Genomic DNA, 5453 nt, shown 5'->3' with positions numbered 1-5453 from the left:
AGCCTGCCCAGGAATGGCACTGCACACACGGAGAACTGACACAACAAGATGACACAACAAAAAAGAAACAGATTCCCATGCCGCTGACAACAACAGAAGCAGGCAAAGAAGATGCAGCAAAATAGACACAGAGAACAGACAACCGGGGTGGGGGGGGAGGGGAGAGAAATAAATAAATAAATAAATCTTTAAAAAAAAAATAGAACACACAGCAAATGGACACAGTGAACAGACAACTGGGGGGCGGGGGGAAGGGGAGAGAAAAAAAAAAAGCCTAGAAGTTAGATGTGTTCCAAAAATAGAGTCTGAGGAGTTTCTCAGGAATAACTTACTATAATATTTATTGAATATTTACTCCATGCCTGGCACATGGAGTGCTTGATCTCATTTAATTTTCACAACAATCCAATGCAATGAGTCTTATTCCCATCTTACAGATGAGGAAATGAGCTCTAGACTGGTTAAGCTGCTTGCCGAAAGTCATCCAGCTAGTAAGAGTTGAATCCACTGTAGAGATCTAAGGCAACCCAGCTTGGTTAAAAGGAAAAGACATGGAGGGACCAAATGAGCACAGCCAAGTGTCTGCCTTCGAGGATGTCCTTCAGCCAGTTACATGGATGGTCCCAACCCCCTGGAAGGGAATCAAGTGAATTCCAGGGTCGAGGGAGCTGCAACGACTTTTGGAGGAAGCCAGCAAAAGTTATTGCCTGAGAGACCCCAGCCTGAGTTCCAGAAGCTTAGACCACAACCAGAATGACTCAGAAATGGGTCTGGCTGTTGCAGGAAACAATACCCTTGGCATAGATAGAACAGCCTTCAACACTGGGCACTGGCAGCCTCAGCACAGACACTGGCGAGGCAGTGACAACCATGCATCTTCTGCTGGTATCAGCAGGAAACACCTGTTGACAAGCTGGAGCCTTCCAGCAGGAATATGAAGGTGGGGGCGAGGGTGGGACGGGAGGAGGGAAGGACCAGACGCAGGGACATTTATTAACACCACTGCCAAGGGACCCTCATCACAACTAATCAGAGGTTAGACCTCCCCTAGGGAGACGGAAGCAGAGCAAGAAGACTTTGTAAGAGGACTGAATTTCTTACCTAGGCTAAAGAGACTTGAGGATTTTAGCTCAGATCAGTTATAAAATGAACGAACCCAAGTACATGCTGGAGACAACCGATTCAGCTCTGACATTCTAGATCTGTGTCTCCATGTCTGTCCTCTCTGGACACCCAAGTTCTTATATAACCTCATGCAGGTTCTTTTAAAATTCTCCCATAAACTTTATACAAGACATTGTGGGGTCGTTAAAGACTTAATGAAATAACAGGAATATTAATTAGAAAAGCTCAAGAAAATGAGAAGGAAATGATGTCCTCTCGTCTGAGAAATGTGTCCAAATGCTGGAATTTTTTTTGAAGAAGCTCACGAGGACGAGCAGCCTCTTCCCTCCTGGCATGAAAGTCAGTGTTTCTTTCATTTCCACCACTCACCCAGAACTGCTCCTCATTATTGTCAAGCAAGATAGTCCGAACAAGTGAGATGAGCTCGCTGCTATCTTGAGGTTGTGTCTATACACTTGGTGGACGCATTCCAGAACAATTCCTTCATCACCCCTGCCAGACCAACCATAATCACCCTCTCATCACTTTAATAAGGGTGACTGGTACTTCCATGTCTTTTTTATCATGTTTTTATCATGTTTCTGTGGTCAATTTAATTGGATGCCTATAATTCTATTGTCTGATATAAGGCAGAATCTTAACTGAACATGTGGATATCCTATTCTGGCTTTGCCCATATAGAGCAGTCTTTGGTACCTAAAAATTTCATCTCGTGGACCTCATATCAGTCAGTGTTCTTAGTTGATTGGTACAAGATAGGTCCATCAGAGCACTTCTTTGAGATTTAAAAAAATTTTTTTAATTAATTTTTTAAAAATGTATTTATTCCCCTCGGGGATGGCTCCCTCGTCGGTCTGCTTGTTGTTAGCATTTGCTGTCAGCTCACTGTGTCTGCTTGCTGTGTCTGCTTGTCTTCTTTAGGAGGCACTGCGAACTGAACCCTGGACCTCCCATGTGGGAGGCAGGTGCTCAGCCGCTTGAGCCACATCCACCCTCACCCCCCACCCCCTGTTGAGAGGTTTTACCTTAGGTCAGAGAAAGCAGTTCTTAGACCCCCTCATACTATCTGAGGCCAGGAACCACTGATGGTCGTGTTTCTTGACTTGAGGAGAGACCTGGTCTGAGAGAAAGAAGTCATCATGGAAAAAGGAGAAGAAACAAAAGGCCTGGAGAGTCCTGCAACTGTGGTCTCTGGTTCAGTCAGTTTGGAGTTCCAGCCATATCTCTGTCTTTACCAGAGTCTCCCGCATGAACTCATTCATTCCCATTTTCACATAGCCAGTCAAGGGGGGTTTCCGTCATTTGAAACAAAGAGACCTGAGAAATATAGTCAAGAAGCTGCACCAAGGAGAACCAAAAAACTGTGATGTCTGGAAGAGGGTTTTAAAGAGGAATCAACAGTGTCAAAGGCAGTTGAGGTGTCATTCAGTAAAGGTTCTAAGAGTGTCTAATGGTTTGACTATTTAGGAGGTGATCGTCATGAAAGCGGTTTAGTAGGGTTGGGGCTGGAACTAAATTCCAATTAGTTTAAGTGTGAATCAGAAGTTAGGAAGAGAAAGCAGTGAGTAAGAGACTCTTCCAAAGAATTTGAAAGGGAGCTTGAAGGGTAGCTAGTGGGGGGGGGGGCCGAGGGAGGGCTCCAGGCTAAGGACAGTTTTATTAAAAAGGAAAAATATTGAGGATTTATTTATTTATGGCCTAAACAGAAGCAGTTGGAGATATGGGGGTATGTAGTGAAGAATTACCCTTAACCAGAGGCGCCTGACCTTTGCTTCAGTTACTGGGAGGTGCTCTCTAGGTCTCTAGGTCTAGGTCCTGCCTGAGAGTGTTTTTGTGATTTATGATAATGGTGTGATTTATGAAGGGGTTTTGAGCCACAAATATTAAGCCCCCATAAAAACTCTGACACCAAAGGCTAGGGTAACCTTCCTGGGCTAGCAATACTCCACATGTATTATCACTCCCTATGGCTGAGAAGAGGTAAAGCCATCCGTGACTCCATGTTTGGACCCCTCATGGTCACTGCACTATGTGTCTCTTCCCTTGGCTGATTTTAATCTGTATTCTTTCCATATAATGAACAAGAGTCATCAGTGTAACAGCTTTCATTCAGTTCTGTAAATCTTTTCTAGCAAATTATTGAAACTGAGGGTGGTTTGGGGAAGCCCCTGAGCATACAGTTGGTGTCAGAAGTGAGGGCAAGGAAGTGGATGTGGCTCAAGTGTTTGGGCTCCCGTCTACCAAATAGGAGGTCCAGAGTTCAGTTCCCAGGGCCTCATGGTGAAGGCAAGCTGGCCTGTTCAGCAAGCTGGCCCAAGTGGAGAGCTGGCGAAGCAAGATGACGCAACAAAAAGAGACACAGCAGAGACAATAAGAGATGTGGTAGACCAGGGAGCTGAGGTGGTGCAAGAGATTGAGTGCCTCTCTCCCACTCCAGAAGGTCCCAGGATGAGTTATTGGTGCTGCCTAAAGGGAAGACAAGCACACACAGAAGAACACACAGCAAATGGTCACAACAGACAATGGGGGGATGGGGAGGGACTAAATAAATAAATCTTTAAAAAAAAAAAGAAGTATAGGCAGTCTTGTAGGGACTATGATTTTTAACTAGATAGTTGAACTAACTCCTTGTAGGTAGTGGGGAGGAAGGTACAAAAATTGATGAGGCAAGATCTGAATTAGGATGGGAGGGGATGGAATTAAGGTAAAAAAAGGTGGGTGTTGAACAGGAGGAAAGATACCCGCTCATAGCCTGAGACTTAAGGAAAGGACGTAAGGCAAAGTTGGAGTCTTTTACCTTGGATGGCCTCAATTTTCTCAAAGAAGTGGTAGAATCACCAGGTGAGATGGAAGAGGGCAAGGGTAATGGAGGGTCTGAGGCAAGTAGTGAAACATTTTTCTTCGGTCAGCGAGGAGAAAACTGCTCTAGGACAGTCCTGAGGGCTGGCTGGGTCAGGGGGCCATAGAAGGGCCACTGTGTGACTTCCTCCAGCGCTGGTCCTCTGTCCTGCTCAAGGAGTGAATGGAGGCCACAGTAGCACCCCTCTACGATCAGATTTTCTAGGGCAAGACAGAGCAAGATCTGGGCAACAGAGGTGCTAGGGAGAGAGTGTTCTGATGATACAATAAGGGGCCCATGCAGGGCAAGGGGGAGGAGGAGAGCTGAAAGCCTGGCATCAAAGAAGAGACTAGATCCAAAGGAGCGGGACAGTGTGGCTCCAGAGACAGAGTGGCATCGCCGGGCAGGGAGAAAAGCCCACCGGCTCTGGATTTTAAAGCAGGACTTCACTATGATAAGATCTGCATTACAGAGACGAGAGCGCTCACCAGCCCGGGAGCAAGCACCATCGTGCCAGGCTTTCTTTTGTTCATGGGTTCACCCAAGACCCATCCTTTCACAGACCCTTCCAGGAATTGCTTTGTGATCCACAGGGGAGAGAGGCCTACTGCTGGCAAAAATAAACTCCAAAAGAGAAAATTTGAAAACAGGTCAAATATATATCTGGAAACAAGGGGAGTCAGGAAAGTCAGAGGAAGGAGTGGGTGGGATGTATGTGACAGGGAAGCTCTACAAGGTGATCGTGACGGAGCATCAGAGGGATAAAACATCAGGGAGCACTTCGGCTGGTTTCTTTTTAACTGAATATGTGACAAGGATGCCTTCTGGTTTTGGAGGGGCTGGTTTCCTCATTACTTTCCATGGTTCTGTACCAAAGAGGGTCCATTTTCAGGCCGGACCCTAGCAGGGAGTGACTCCCGGAGGAGGTGGGGTGTAAAACGCAGGTGAAGGCAAACACAGAGCCGTTCCATTAGGGACAGAGAGCTGCCAGCCCCACAGCCCCAGCTGGAGGGTGATGCAAAGAGAGAAAGGAAGCCTTCCACCAGCAGGGACTGACGGCAACCGAGTTCTCAAAGTCTGAGCATGGAGGAAGGAAAGAAGGGAAAGCTTGGCTTTATTCATAAAGATCCAGGAAAGGGAAGCAGGCTGGACCCCAGCTCAGAGCTCAGGGCAAACCAGTGGAAACCCAGCAGGAGGGTCTGGGCTGACCAGGATCTGTGCCCTCAGCCAGGCCAGACGGCAAGAGCCACCAGTCCTTAGGGAGGAGCACCTGCTATGGGACCTGCTGTGAGGTTTGATAATTTATAGCCTATAAATATGTATCACACTTTACATCTAGGTCTCATTTCAGAGTGCGGACTCACTTCGCCTTAACAAATCCTTTTGTCACTTTCAAAAAGTCCCAGTTTAAAGAAACCTTCTGCTATTATAAATAGACACCCAGACCCAGAGGACCATGGCCATCAGAGTCAAGATGCCGGTGGTTAAA

Source organism: Dasypus novemcinctus, chromosome 21 (genome assembly GCF_030445035.2).
Source record: "Dasypus novemcinctus isolate mDasNov1 chromosome 21, mDasNov1.1.hap2, whole genome shotgun sequence".
Taxonomy (NCBI): domain Eukaryota; kingdom Metazoa; phylum Chordata; class Mammalia; order Cingulata; family Dasypodidae; genus Dasypus; species Dasypus novemcinctus.
Note: the sequence above shows the minus strand (reverse complement) of the source record.